The sequence below is a fragment of the Hypanus sabinus genome, chromosome 8, assembly GCF_030144855.1.
Source record: "Hypanus sabinus isolate sHypSab1 chromosome 8, sHypSab1.hap1, whole genome shotgun sequence".
Classification (NCBI taxonomy): domain Eukaryota; kingdom Metazoa; phylum Chordata; class Chondrichthyes; order Myliobatiformes; family Dasyatidae; genus Hypanus; species Hypanus sabinus.
In genome coordinates this window covers 30,717,106-30,733,599 of record NC_082713.1, presented here as the reverse complement: position 1 = coordinate 30,733,599, position 16,494 = coordinate 30,717,106, and the positions used below count along the sequence as shown (strand labels likewise).

Genomic DNA, 16,494 nt, shown 5'->3' with positions numbered 1-16,494 from the left:
CGGCGTTATTTATCGCCACGATGCAACGTTCCTATTTTAAATAGATTAAATATTGGGCAGAAGGGCGCATGTGAATTTATGGTGTTAAGGCAGCAACACTCCACAGTATGGTCCACTTTCAAAGTGTTTTTGTGGTTTAAAGTGAAATGTATTCATCCATTGACCAAGTCCTGACTCTGCTTCCTGGGAATCACTAACTATTAATTCGTACAAGTTCATTATTTCGCGAGTACCGAACTAACTGTACTGAACCCAGTGGGCACAGGATAAGGACAGCGCTGTGCTCGCAACTCTCGGTCGCAGCCAGACGGGCAGTCAGGCAGACAATTTACCCATCCAAATTCCAGCGTGGGATTGATAAAAACAAGTCCCACCCCAAAACTAGCGCAACCGTGTTTATTTTTAGAACGGGTTTCCGAGCTGTGCGGAGGTGTCATTGGTTGGTGGTACCGTCACTCATCCTTGTCCCAACTTTCCAGTCAAGAATTCATTCAAATACGGAGTCATCGAGCAGTGGGACTCGAAACGACACTGTGCGTGAACTAAACTAACGACAGAGATCACATGCGAAAGCGGTTTCCCCTCAGTTCGGATCAGTTTCAGACACCATCTAAAAAGATTTTTGTTTTATTTTGCTGTTTTATTTTCTTGATGTTCACGGGCAGAGGATCAACGAGGTTCGGAAAATGATTCTGTAGCGGCCAGGCGAAAGGTCCAGGAGTACCCCAGAGAGGAGCCTGCTGAGGTACAACTGCTCTGATGATGTAATCTCCTGGCAGTCAGGTAATTGTGATAGTTTGGCCATTTGAAATACTTTTTCATTATCATTCTGCTCAGAATATAAGACGAAGAACGTATTTTTTTTACATATAGAGTTTGACGAGAAGTCAGCTCTGGCCTTTTAAAGAAAAACGCGCCGTTTCTGAACAAAAAAGTTACAACAGAATATCTTTACACTGAGTTAATTAGCTTATTGGAGTAATCTATCTAACAATATTACCCATAAGATCTTAAAACTACTGCGTGGGAACAAAAGTCCTGGAATTTTGCTAGATGTTTGGAAAATATTTCCCCCGCCGCTGCGGTTTATGAGACAAAGCTGATTATACTTCCACCGCGGGGAGGAGAACAACGCTGGCTGTCGGTCTGTCTGTACTCACTGCAGTTCAGAATGATGAGGGGGGATCTCATTGAAACCTTTCGAATGTTGGCAGGCTTAGACAAAGTAGATGTGGAAAGGATGTTTCCCACGGTGGGAGAGTCTAGGACGAGAGGGCACAGCCTCTGGATAGACAGATGCAGAGAAGTTACTTTAACCAGAGGGTGATGAATGTGTGGAATTTGCTGCCACGTACAGCTGTGGAGGCCAGGTCGCTGGGTGTATTTCAGGCAGAGATTGATAGGTTCTTGATTGGGCATGGCATCAAAGGCTGCGGGGGGTGGGGGGGGGGGAGGCCGGGAACTGGGGTTGAGGAGGGGATAGAAAAAAAAAGGATCAGCCATGATTGAACGGCGGAGCAGACTCGATGAGCCAAATGGCCTAATTCTGTTCCTGTCTTGTGGTTTTATGTTCTTGTGGTTTGATTCCTGGAACTCGACTGTAAACCAGAGCTGACTCTGTCTCTCCCGTTAGTCTGATTTTCAAGCACAGTGAACCATGCCACTGTGTGCACATCTATTTCAATCGTGTAACACCACCTCCAGCTTCCACAGTATGTTGCTGTTCCCGAAGTTACCCAATTTCTCTCCTATTTCCTTTCTCACAGATGCTTTCCTCTTCCTCTTCTGTTTGGCCATTTCTATTTCCCTTTCCCTTTGTATGCAACGCTGAAAGATGACCTTATAGATATTGATACACTCATAATAAAGTGAATGGTCAGTCTTTTCCCAGTGTGAGGGTGTCCAAAGCTCGAGGTGGTACTTTTAAGGTGAGAGGGGAATGATTTAAAAGGGACCTGAGGGGAAACATTTCTACACAAGATGTGATGCTAAAGGAAACTGGAAAGACAGGTACAATTAAAATGCTTATAAGACATTTACACACGTGTAGGAAAGGTCCAATGACAAGGAGGTTTGGGTGCAGGGGTTCCCAAATGGACCTCTTGATTAATGGTAAGGGTCCATGTCATAAAAAAGGTTGGAACCCTTGAGGAATTTTGGCCACAGGTGAATGGGACCAGGATAGACTATTAGCTCAGCATAGACAAATTGAGCAAAAGGACTCATTACCACGTTGTACAACTCCACGACTATTTTCTGTTTCTCTGAAAGCATGAGAAAGGAAAAGGCAGCAACCACAGATACCAGGACTGAGATCCAGACCGTGGCTCTGTAAGTCTGGCACTTAATTAACAGGCATTTCATTCACTTCAGAAAGCAGGTCTGGTGGGATGGCAAAAATGCAGATCATTATGGGTAACATGGGAAGGTCTCTGGTGCCCAGTGGGACAAAGTATCCATCACAGTCAGCTTCAAAAGGCACATGTCCGTAGATGGTCCTGATCCAGGGAGGGCTGAGCTCTGACTGCAGCTCAGTCACAGTGAGCAAAAGATGCACTGTGATAAAATCATGTAGAGAACAGCAGGTCTTCTCAAAGGGAATTAAGTAGGGAAATGCAAAGAGAGAACATCTATCCCCCCGCCATTTTACAAAAGCTACACTCACCCTTCAATGGGCAGATACCATTAGAATCCAAACCACTCCATCCCCTATATGCAGTCAATGTCCAATGAGATATGGTCATTGAGTCAGACAGCACAAAATGGCCCTTTGGCCCATCAAATCCATGATGACTGTAAAACACCCATTTATATTAATAGAGTCATAGAGACACATAGCATGGAAACAGGCTCTTCAGCAGAGTGAGGCCAATCCTATTTTTCTTTTATCCGCCCCTCATACTCATTAATTGTCCCCAGAATTGATCACATCTGCATTCTTGGGACAATTTATAGTGCAAATCTAAAACCACCCTGGGTCTCTAGCCCTGTGGGTCAGTGGTTCTACCAGCTGTGCCACTTTGCTGCCCTCGGGGCAATCATGTCTTTTTACAAGGTATCAAACCAAGTCTCTCTCTAAAACTGAGGGTCAGAGATTTCTCCCAGAACCCCATCACAAACAAGAAAATTAAAGGCAGATTTTAATAAACATGAGCTCATGGCACAAAACTTTGAATGAACAATCACCAGTGAATTGCCAACTTTATGAAGTTATTTACAAGGATGATTCATGGAGATTCTTGGAGGGAGAAAAACAGAGGAAGGGGGTAGAAGCCAGAATAAGAGGTTGGTGGGAGGGTCAGGAGGATAAGCCAGCAAGTGACAGATGAGACCAGGTGAGGAGGAAGGTAGGATGGTGGGGAGGCAGGTAATGAGGTAAAATGCAGGGAGGGGATAGATGGAAGAGGTAAAGGGCTGAAGAAGGAGAAATCTGACAGGAGAAGACAATGGACCTTGAAATAAAGGGAAAGAGCAGGGGAACCAGAGGGAGGTGATAGGCAGATTATGAGTGCGGGGGAGGAGAACGCAAGGAGTAAGAGGGTAAATGGAATGAATAATGGGAAAAAAAGAGAGGAGGGAGGGCAGAGGAATTAGCAGATTGATGTTCATTCCATCAGGTTGGAAACTACCTGAGAAGAATTTGAGGTGTTGCTCCTCCAATCTGAGTCTGGCCTCATTCTGGCAGGAGACTATGGACATGCACGTCAGTCTGGGAATGCAACTATGAATTGGACATAGCAGTAATAGGAATGTTTGTTGTGAACATTGAGAAACCCAGTTATATCTTCCAAATCTGATATGTAACTATTTTTTTTAAAAATTAAATGGAAAACATTTAAATGAACAAATGTAAACTATCATATAGTTAATTCCACCAAGGTCCTGACAGCAAAATCCATAGGACTAATACAAATGTGGTACAATTGAAATTCTCTGCCTGTTAGGCAAAGTCAAGACAAAGTCAAAGTAAATTTATATTGAAGTATGTACTTGAGATTAATTTTCTCACAATGTAATTGAATTTCTGAAACACTATACATAAACTAAGACTGGCAAACAGCCAAAGTGCAGAAGAAGACAAATTGTGAACATTGGTTGTGCATACGATACTCATTAGCATGAGGTATGAAGTTGTACGTTTCTCATTCAGGGATGATAATTGTGAGCTGTCAATTGTGAGGGGCACCCAGCTGACTGAATCAGAAAGCAGCAATTTCATTGCAAAATATCAATTTCATTCATATTGATCTGAAGGACGTTAAAGAGCTATGAAGCGGGTTAGACCATAGAGTGACAACGACAAGGCAATATTTTTACTTTGAATTGCCGAACTGTGAGAAGAATTTAGCTCAGAAGGATGGGAATGATGACTGGGTGAATTGAGCTTACAGTGGCCAGCAAGGCTCTGGGAAAACTAAAGGAAATAGGAGCATGCAAAGTGACAAATCACATGTATTTCATTGGCTGAAGTGGGGAAAGATCTGATGATGTCATGGAGATGGAAGCCTCTGTGATGAGTAAGATAAGAGATTAGGACCTCTGATCAAGTATGACGTGGGCATGAATTGCCGGCTTCAGTTTGAGGCTATACTTGGAAAGGAGATTATCACACTGCTAAAAGAATTGGTGAATACTTCAGGCCGAAAACGTCGACTGTTTATTCCCCTCCAGCTGAGTTAAGTAAATAATCTAGAAAGAGATCTTCAAATTGTGGATGTGAAGGTTATGAACGATTTGCTGATTGTAAGGATATGAAATGTTATTAGGCTGGGTGATATCAGTAAGACTTGTGGTAATTCTGAGGTTTGCTTGGAGCGGCCTGCAGAGTATCAGTACAGGTTTGTTGTAATATATCACTATTAATTTTAATTTGTTTTCCTATTTTCACAATTGCCTCAATTCCTTATACGTCTCCCTGTCTTTTCATTGGTTAGTTTTGATAGTGAGAGATCCCATGATAGATTACCATGGCATAAGAACAGACTGTTAAATGAAACTTATTTTCAGGAACTTTCAGGTACACAGGTGATGACACTAAAGACCATATTTTGAAATCCAGATCAATTTATCTGGTCCAGAGCAACGAGTAGCCTGAGCAAAGCCGCTGTTGCTGTCATTACTCCTAAATTAGAAGCGACTGGAGATGGCACATGGACATGTGTAGCTCAGTACCATTTCAGATTGAGCAATAATCCATTCAAATATAACAGAGTGCATCCAAAAATATTCTTTTCTTATCAGATTCCAGAATATGCTGCCCTTCACTGTCTCTACTATTACAATCTAACCTCTATTGCTATCTCTCACCCTTCCTTCCCTACAAACTTCAATCTGTCTATCAATCCCTCCTCATCTGGATCCACCAATCACTTACCTGCTCCAGCCTCACCCCTACTGAGGGACTAGGTAGGAGCAAGCAAGCAATAGATGGATCCAAGTGAGGAGGAATTTATGGCTATTCAATATACCGTAGTCATTAAGGCTATATTAGAGGGAGTGGTCTACTCGAAACACTCAGTCCTGATGCAAAGTCTCGACCTGAGACATTGACCATCCTTTGCCACTGCAGATGCTGCCTGGCCTACCAAGTTCCTCCAGCAGCTCATTTTTTGCTCTAAGTTCCAGGATCTATACAGTAATTGGTATTGGCATTGGTACAATGAAAAGCTCTTCTCACATACTGTTTATACAGATCAACGCATTATACAGTGCATTGAAGTAGAACAAGGTAAAAGAATAACAGTGCAGAATAAAGTGCAAAAAGCACAGAGAAGATACAGTGCAGGTAGACAATAGGTCATAACAAGGTAGACTGTGAGGTCAAGAGTCCATCTTATTGTACAAGGGAACCATTAAATTTCTTTATAACAGTTAGAATAATGGAAAACTGAATAAGGTGTGGTAGTTCTTAGAAACAGAGTTTAGATTTAAAAGGGTAGAATGTTTGTAATGGAAGTAGTGAGTGAATGTGTATGGAGCAGTTTGCAAATCAAGTTGACATGCTCTGATGCCATCTTGCTAATCACTTGCATCTCTCCGAAAATATTAACTTGCTCCATAAAATACAGTTAATGATGTTTTGCTAACACAGTGTGACCAACAATATCAATACACTCTCACCAGTGAACAGTTATTCACGGGGCAGGACCAAGGTTATATTCCCCATTTAAAATAACAATAGAATAATGATCAGAAATCATGTATGTACAGCACATGATGAAATCGATTCTATTACTGATACAAAGAAATAAAGAAGTAAAAGGACTGCATTATACAGCACCTTTCACACCCCAAATTGACTCAAAGCATCTTACAGCTGGATAAGTAATATTAAAGTATAATCATTGCAAGTAGGAACTGTCAAAATAAATTTGAACATAGTAAGTTCCTACAACAAATATAAAGTAAGTGTTTGGACATTGGTTGAGGATTAGTATTTATCAGGACAGCTTTCTAGAGGGCAGACTGGGTCTAGATAAGTGGTTTCACCAAAACAGCTAAACCCATTTTGTGGTGCTCCCTCAGTACTGCACTTAAGAACAAAACTAAGTTAGGGCTCATATCCCTAAATTAGGGCTTTAGCCTATCGTTTATTAGGTGACCAAAATAAAAGAGGAAAGGCTGACAGGACTACTTTGAAGATCGCTGCTATTTAAAAATGAGTGAGATATTAAAAATAGTTAAGACCTCGTCAAGACCAGCATAAATAACCTAGACAAAAATACAAGTAGTGGAAGACGAGCATCACACACCACATGCAGGAGGAACTTGGCCAGTCGGGCAATATGTATGGAGGAAAATAAACAGTCAACGTTTCAAGAAGAGACCCTTCACCTGATTTATTCCCCTGCATTCAATGCTTGCAATAAGTATTCACCCCCTTTGGAAATTTTCATGTTTTATTGTTTTACAACATGGAATCAAAGAGGATTTAATTTCCCTTTTATGACACTGATCAACTGACTGTGGTGTCAAAGTGAAAACAGATCTCTGCAAGGTGATCTAAATTAGTTAGAAATATAAGACAGTAAATAATTGCATAAGTATTCATTCCCCACCCTCTTTAATATGACACACCAAATTATCACTGGTGGAGCCAAATGCCTTTATAAGTCACATAATTATTTAAATGGAGATTTGTTTTTGAAGACCTGTGTGCAGTCAAGGAGTTCCAATTGATTTTAGTAAAAATACACCTGTATCTGGAAGGTCCAGCTGCTGGTGAGTCAGTATCCTGGAAAACTCTACACCATGAAGACAAAAGAACACTCCAAGCAACTCTGCAAAAAGGTTATTAAAAAGCACAAGTCAGGAGATGGATAGAAGAAAATTTCCAAGTCACTAAATATCCCTTGTAGTACAATTAAGTCAATCATCAAGATATGGAAAGAACAGGGCACAGCTGTAAGTCTGCCTAGAGCAGGCCATCCTCAAAACCTGTGTGACTATGCAAGGGGACATGGGAGAGAGGCCACCAAGAGACCTATGACAACTCTGGAGGAGTTACAAGATTCAGTAGCTAAAATGGGAGAGAATGCTCATACAACAATTGTTGCCCGGGTGTTTCACCAGTCGCAGCTTTATGGGAGAGTGGCAAAGAGAAAGACACTGTTGAAAAAATCTCACATGAAATCTTGGTTGGAGTTTGCCAGAAGGCATGTGGAAGATTCTGAAGTCAGCTGGAAGAAGGTTCTATGGTTTGATGAAACCAAAATTGAGCTTTTTGGTCATCAAACTCAACACTATGTTTAGCATAAGCCAAACAAAAAGACATCATCAAAAACACATGAAGCACAGTGGTGACTGCATCATGCTGTGAGGATGTTTCACTGCAGTAGGCCCTGGAAGGCTTGTGAAGGTAGAGGGTAAAGTGAATGAAGCAAAATGCAGTCTTCAAGAGAACTGTGTCTTGAGAGAAGATTTGTTTTCCAGCAAGACAATGACCCCAAGCATAAAACCAAAGCTACACAGGAATAGATAAAAACAATAAAGTTAATGTCCAGGAATGGCCAAGTCAAGAGTCTAGACCTCAATCCAATTGAGAATTTGTGTCTGTACTTGAAAAGGTCTGTCCACTCACGATCCACATGCAATCTGACAGAGCTTGAGCATTTTTGTAAAGACTTAAAGGGGGTGAATATTTATGCAATCAATTATTTTGTGTTTTATATTCGTAATGAATTTAAATCACTTTGTAGAGATCTGTTTCTACTTTGGCACAAAAGAGTTTTTCTGTTGATCAGTATCAAAAAAATCCAAATTAAATCCACTGTGACTCAATGTTGTGAAACAATAAAACATGAAAACGTCCAAAGGGAATCCAAAGGTGATGAATACTTTTTATAAGCACTGTAGATGGACTCGCTGAGTTCCTCCAACATTTTGTGTATATTGCTGCAGAATCTTGTCCATCTAGGTAGTGAAATAGTAAACAGAATAAAAAATAGTGGAAATGATTATCAGTTCAGACAGTGGAAATAGTTAACATTTCAGTCTTGTCATCACAACTCAATAAATAGAAAATTCCACTGAAGGTTAATGTGAGAAGGCTCTGAATTTTCACTACAGCAGTGACAAAGCAAACACAAAGTACAAGCCATCTTCTTAGCTCAATGTCATCTAGTTATTGAATTAAGTTTGCTATATGACAAGCAAAAAAAATGATGATGAGGGAATTATTTTGTGCATTAAATTAAATTGTTCGGCAATTATAGCCAATGGTTCGAGCACATATAATCTGAATTGACAATCTAGTCCTTTACTGAGGGAGTGCTGCACTGTCAGAGATGCTTTGAGATGAAATATACAGTACTGTGCAAATATCTTCCACACATGTGGTATAGTTGGGGTGCCTAAGACTTTTGCACAGTACTGTAGTAATTTCATGACATATGTGAGTGATGATAAACCTGATTCTGATATGGGTTCCTATTGTGGACTGAGAGTGGGAATGGGAGAGGGAGAGGGGAGTTACGGTTGGTAAACTAGGAAAGGAGAGGGGAGGGAGCAGGAAGCACCGGAGGGACATTCTGTAATGATCAATAACCCAATTGTTTGGAATAAAAGGAACTTGCCTAGAGTCTCAGGGCTAGGAGTCTGAACCCACATCAAACACCCCTCCCCCCCACCCCTAGCACTCCTTCTCTGCCACCTATCCCTCACCCTTCCCACTCTACCCTTGCCATTCCCAACATCCTTTGCTCCCAACAGATTTACAGTACTGTGCAAATGTCTTAGGCACACACGTGTGTATATATATATATATAAATAAATCTAGGGTGCCTAGGATGTTTGCACAGTACTGTAAATTGAAACTTTGTCAGCTGTCCTCGTGAAGCAAATGGCACCATCTTGAAAAAGAGCAAAATAACTATCATCAATATGCTGGCCAATTGTTATCAGCCAAATAATATTTCAAAAATATATGATTTATTATATTGATGTATATGTGATCTTGCTATGCTTTAATTTACTGTTGTGTTTTATACACGACTAAACTTGAGATTAACTTTTTTTGTGAACCACACTCAATGGCCACTTTATTAGATACACCCACTCATTAATACAAATATCTAATCAGCCAATCATGTGGCAGCGATTCAACGCATAAAAGCATTCAGACATGGTCAAGAGGTTCAGTTGTTCAAACCAAACATTGGAATGGGAAGAAATACGATCTAAGTGACTTTAACTGTGGTATCATTGTTGCTACTAGATGGGGTGGTCTAAGTATCTCAGAAACCGCTGATCTGGGATTTTTTAAATTTTTTTTTACACACACAACAGTCTCTACAGTTCATAGAGAATGGTTCAGAAAAGCAAAAAAAAAATCCTATGAGTGGCAATTTTCAAAAACACCTTGTTAAAGAGGTCAGAGGAGAATGGCCAATTGTGTTCATACTGACAGGAAGGTGACAGTAACTCAGATAGCTGCACATTAGATCAGTGGTGTGCAGAACAGCCTCAATAAAGTGGTTATTGAGTGTACGTGGAGCATGCAGAAAAGGACAGGAAAGATGTTATATGAATACAAGTCTTTTTTGGAGTGTTTCAAAGTAAATTCAGAGTTGGATGTAATAAGTGCTAGTAGATAACTAAGTGGTCAGATTTTGGATAAATGACCTTAATTTGCAATGTAGTTCGCTAAGAATAGAATAAAGCCTTCTTTCCAAATACAAGAAATTTAAACTAAAACCTTATGTTGTTTTACATCCAAACCATTACCGCAAGGTATAAATATAAGCAATTGCTTAAATTATACCCCAGTGTTACTAAGAATCTGCATTTTCTTGTTCACAAATAAGCTTTCACATAGATGGGAATGAGTTGAATAAAGAATACCAGATGCCTGGTGGTGTGTTATACAGAGAATAGCAAAGGTTTGAGAGCAAATTTCACACAACTTGAGGGAAGAAATATATGGAATACAACTTGAGGTCTGGGATAGATTATATGAAAAACAACAGGATTCAGAATGTGTTGCAAAGACTTAAAGGCTCCCTGGCACTGAGCTACAATCATTTATGGAGAGTAGTTCATCAGAGTCAGCAGGGATGACTTGGGCCAAAGGACCTGTTTTCATGAGCTATTATTATACAACTCTATGAGTAAATTATTATCGTTCTAAGAGGTTTGTCTGGTTTTACTTGGGCATATATGTTTTGAAGACATTGTAGGATAGACTAGTCACAATGGAGCTTTCAGTGAGCTGTTGTTTACAAAGAAAGTACAGGAGATTGGTCAGAAGAGAACTGAACGCAATGAAGCAGAAACAACAAGTTTCATATTGATGAACCATCATAGACAGAGAGGTTGAAAACAGTGAAATGTGGAGGTCGGCAATGGTTAGAATGGGAAGAATCTGAAGTTGGAACTTCAAGTCAGGATCAAATTAAAATCAAAGACAGCGAATATTAAAGTTCCAGTCTGAACTGGCTGAGATGGGAATGGAATTGGTAATAAGAGTCTGGAGCCTTTGGACCACCTGCAAAGATCAATCTTTCCAGTGCCTTATCCAGGACTGGATGTTGGACAAACAAGTGACATTATAGGTGCAGTGGAGGCAGGGGCAATGTAGAGCTGGGCCTTACTTGTCTCGTGTAGAAGATGACCCACGTGTGCTGAAGCTGTCACCAAGTGCAACTTATATGTGAAGAACAAAAGGATGGAGTAATAAAGAGAAATCACTATTGGAAATAATCTAGCAAGCAAAAGCCTGTCTATGCAGCATAAAGCCGATCCATTGGGAAGGACAATGGAGGAGAGACACGAGAGGATGTTTCTTACTGAAACAGAACCAATCCGTTCCTTGTTCCTCTGAGTAAGATCATGATTGATCTCGTACCCCAGCTCCACTGTTTTGCACTACTAATCACTGAGAATTTTTCAAATAATAATTAATTCTCATGGGTTATTTGAATTTTTGAATTTCAATATTTCTAAATATTTGAATTTTTCAGTTTAATGGTTCCTGAAGGTTGTTATAGCCATGGGGCTTGGTTTGAAATGCATGTCATTTGGGAGCATTTAATAGGCAGTGGGAGCTTATCCCCACCATCTCCCCCGACTATCGCTTCTGACAACCAAGTTCAGCTCCTGCCCTTCACATGTGGCTTAGCTACTAATCCTGGTGGAACCATTTCTACTGGGAGGAGTAGGGGCAAAAACGTGTTACAGTCACCTTAAAGCCAGTTACTTTGGGCAGATGGGGCTCATCAGCCATGTTGACAGCTCATCCAGGTGAACGGTGTCACATACCCCATGAGGTGTATATACACACACACTTAAGTGTGGAAATAGGAACAAAACTAGGTTCTTTCAAACCTAGGGGTAAATGGATACAGTCTTATGATGATGAAGAGAGTTCAGTTCATTTCAAGGTGGTTAGTTGAGTAATGCTGGGTGGGGGGGGGGAATGGAGAGAGAGAGAGAGAGAGAGAGAGACTGATTCCATCGATCTTCCTGTTGTCTTCTGAAATTCTGTTGAAGTCACCGACTATGACCGTAATATGTACGACCGTTCTTCAGTGGTGGAATTATCACCCAGGCTAGGGTGGACACACAAATAATTCCCCACCGGTCACACCTTTTCACACTGTGGGCCACTGATTGATTTCCCTGAATCGATCCTCCAAAAACCCCACCTTCCTGTGGGTGCATCAAAGCTTGTTCAGTGTCTGAAACTGTGTGTGTGTCTGTGTAACAGCGGACTTGGCATTTATCTCCACATGTTGGACACCAACATGTCCATCAACCTGCTCCATCCTCCTCTCTCTGTAAGAACTTTACAAGCGGGCAAGTGTCCTTGTGGAAAGGTAAACAAGCTCGTAGAGAAACGTAACATCAATCTCTCTCCCCCTCCCCCTCTCCCTTGGACACCTCCCTCTCTCTCTTTGTAACAGCTCAAACAGTGTCCAAAAGCCAGTCTCATTCTCCTCACATTTTAAAGTGATAGTGCACAGAAAATATGAACCCTAGGGGTACATAACAAGAATCTCAAACTCTGATCTCAAATTATACTCATTCATGATAAAGGCTTTGGGAGTAAACTCCAAGGAAAAATCCAGAGCTGGAGTCCCTAAGGCAGTCCTATGTTGAGTTAAATGTTGACTGGCAACTATTGCACTGCCAAACTGTGGTGGTCTCTGCTATTCCTTTGAATTCATCAGCTGCATGGAGAGGGGGAGCCTGTTGCATAGGCAATAGCTTGCTTGCCATATCATACTGCCCTGGTTTATTTGTATACTAGCTTGTATATTATGTGGACAGCTGGGACACAATGTCCATGGAATGGCAGGTCTCAAAAAATTCTCAAGCGCAAGATAACATAGGACTATTACAGTCGGCTTAACATCTTCTCATAGGATGCCCCTCCATCCCGGAAATCAATCTGATAAACCTTTATGGTAAGTATATCTTTCCTTGGGTAAGGAGACAAGATTTGTATACAGTATTCCAGCATGGTTTCATCGAGGTTCTCTATAGATGGAGCAAACCATCTCCATTCCTTTCCTCAAATGGCTTGCAATAAAGACCAACATCCTGTTTGCCTTCCCAACTACTGTTATACTTGCAAGTACCCAGTCCCTCTCAAAGCCAACAGCTTTCAATCATTCACTCCTCAGAAGAACACTATTCCTTGAATCCAATTTGATTGATCTCATCTCTTTCCACTTTGTATTCTGTTATTTCCTTGTTTATTTTTTGCTACTCTTGTAATCAATGGTTGACTCCATCACAGGCACAACGCAGCTTCAGTGTGAATCAGCTACTAAATCAGGTAAGCTTTACCTTCAAGAAGGATGAGGACAGTTGCTATGTCCACATTCCTTGCGGGTGTCCATCAGCCCAGATACGTAATACGTTTTCCTTCAACGTTTCTGGATGTAAACCAGAAACTCCATATCTAACAACAATATTTTCAATAGACTATAATAATTCAAGAAGGTGGTTCACCAAAACTTTCTAATATTCAAAGTAAATTTATTATCATATAGATCCCACCCTATGTAGCCCTGAGATTCATTGTCTTGTGGGCATACTCAATAAATCCATAGAATAATAGCTATAACATAATCAATGAAAGACCATGCCAACTTGGGTGTTCAACCAGTGTGCATAAGACAACAAACTTTGCAAATACAATAATAAATAATAATAATAAATAAGTGAGCAACAAGTATCAAGAATATTAGATGAAGAGTGAGCCCATAGGTTGTGGAAACATTCCAGTGATGGGACAAGTGAAGTTATCCCCTTTGGTTCAAGAGCAAGTTGGTTGAGGGGTAATAACTGTTCCAGGACCTGATGGTGTGAGCCCTGAGGCTCCTGTGCATTCTTCCTGATGACAGCAGGAAGCAAACAGCATGTCCTGAGCACTGGAGGTTGCCGATGATAGATGCTGCTTTCCCGCCACAGCATTTCGTGTAGATGTGCTCAATGGTGGGGAGGGTTTTACCCGTGATGAACTGGGCCGTATCCATTACCTATTGGAGGATTTTCCATTCATGGGCATTGGTGTTTCCATACCAGTCTGTGATGCAGTCAATCTATATACTCTTCACTACACATCTATAGAAGTTTGTCAAAGTTTTAGATGTCACGAACTCCTAAGGAAGTACAGGTGCTGCCTTACTTTTCTTCACAATTGCACTTTCATGCTGGGGAGTTCTGGGGAGTACAATCAATGCTGTTCTTACCAATGACACCAAATGTCCCCAAAAATTAAAATATGTGAAAGAAGTCATTACTCTGGATTCTTCCCCTTTACTTTCCAGTCCTGATGAATGCCCTTTATTTATTATCAATATTTATTCCCTTTATTAGATGCTGCCTGACCTGCTGAGTTCCTCCAGCATTTTGTATTTTGCTCTGAAGAACACATTATGGGTTTCCTCAAAAGCTAACATACAGTGGTGCAAATGTTCAACTGGTACAATCTGTAAGTGTGGTCCTTTAGAAGTACGTATTGCAGTCAGTGACAGGAGGAAAACTCTTCTTGCACACATCTGAAAGAGATGTGAATCAACATTGATGTTTCAAGAGCTCTTGCTACACAGTTACAACTATTTACACTCAAGCAGTTCCAATGCCACCTTCCTAAACCTTCAGAACACTCTTAGTATTTAATAGCAATGCAGTAGTGGATTCAACAAAATAAACTACTACTGAGAGAAGCATTGACAAGAGAAGTAGTCTATGCCATAACATTCAGGAAGCTGCTGGTAAGTGACAAGTTATATTTATGCCACCAAAGGTGGCAGACAATGACTACCCCCCAAAAAGAGGGAGAGAATAACAACCTACCCTTGAGATTAAAGGGCATTATCTTGCCTGAATTTCTCACCCAGAGTTCAATGTTGATCAGTTGGACCACCCACGGCTATGAGAGCGGAACAGTGGCTGGTTATCCTGTGATGTGTGACTCTCCTCATGGCAAACCAAGGCCTCTCCACTATTTTTAAATGCATGTCAGGAATCAAATGGAAAACTCACCACTTGCCTCCTTGAGTGGAATTCCAATAGCATCCAAGATGCTCAACACCATCCAGACTAAAGCAGTTCACTTGACTGAAATATTATCTATCGCCCAGAACCTAAGTTCCCTAATGACTGTGGTATGTAGCATCTACAAGATGCACTGCAGTTACTTAGCTAGGCTACTTTAGCGAGACAAACCAACAAACTCTGCTACCAAGAAGGTCAGGGCAGCAAGAGCATAGGGACATCACCTCCAGTGGGTTTTCCTCAATGTTGATTATGATTTGATCCTGATTTGGAATGCATCACGGTGCTTCACTTTGCAACTGATGGATCACCTTGTCCAACACCATTCCAGGGAACACCTTCAGAAGAAGGCTGAAGGCTGCCCACCAATCCACCTTCTCAAGGGCAGATAGGGATAGAAATACAATTACCAATTTCTACCATTATGTTTTTTCAGTCAGATTATTACCAGTCCACTTATAACTCACAGATAATATTCATGTTTCAAAAACGGTGCTGAGCTATACGCAAAAAAAAAACGAGAACATCTTCAAAAAGCAATAGCTTAAAAAGGCAGCATCTATCATTATTGACACCCATCACATAGGACAAGCTTTCTTTTCACCAAAACAGACACACACTATGGCAAAGTCTTAGGTGCCCTTGATTTTTATATGGTTTCAGAAGGAACGGCCTCCACAGAGCCCTCAAAATCAACGAGGCCATCTGGGATTACCCAGAGAGACAAAAGCAAATTCAGCAGATGAACTGTGGCAAGTTCTCCAAGATACCTGAAACAACCTATAAGCTGATTTTCTTATTAAACTGCACAACTGTGTACCTAAGAGAATGGATGTAATTTTAAAGGCAAAGGGTAGTCGCAGTAAATATTGATTCAATTTAGTTGTTTGCCGTTTACTGTTCTTTATAACAAATTTCTTGGTATTTAGAAACTTCTCATTTCATTATTTTTAAAAGCATCTTCACCTTTCAGAACTTTTTTTTACGCAATACAGTAAGACTTTTGCAGAGTACTGTATATATTTCTTACTGTAATTTACAGATTTTCATGTATTGCAATGTACTGCTGCCACAAAACAAATTCCATGACATTAGTCAGCGATATAAAACCTAATTCTGATTCTGAAAATAATGCTATAAGAACAAAAGATAAAGAATCCTAAGTAGGTCATATGGCTCATAGAGTCTGCTGCAACCATTCATTTGAAGTATTGCTGAACCGGCATCTCCACTCTCGTGCTTGTTACCTCCTTACCTCAGACCAAAAAAAAACCTATGATCTACCTTGAGTACTCTGGACAGCTGAATATTCTTTACCCATGGAAGAGAGAATTTCAAAGACTTGAAAATTACTGCATAACAAAAAAAAATCCTCTCATCTCAATGTTAAATACCCATCCTTTTTCCTGAGACAGTATCCCCTTGTCCTAAATCTTAAGATGATAAGAAACAGCATTTTGACATGCAGCCTTTCAAACCCTTTTGGAA

The 16,494-nt window shown here is 40.6% G+C and overlaps 1 protein-coding gene across 2 annotated transcripts in view; it reads left to right on the top strand.

Annotated features, from left to right (window-relative positions):
• Positions 1-518: 518 nt before the first annotated feature.
• Positions 519-16,494, top strand: part of LOC132398017 (gap junction alpha-3 protein-like) — a 40,733-nt gene continuing 24,757 nt past the window's right edge. For both annotated transcript variants that reach the window (XR_009513506.1, XM_059976911.1), the window contains exon 1: positions 519-783. The gene's annotated coding sequence lies outside the window, so the exon portion shown is untranslated. The remainder of the gene's footprint in view (positions 784-16,494) is intronic.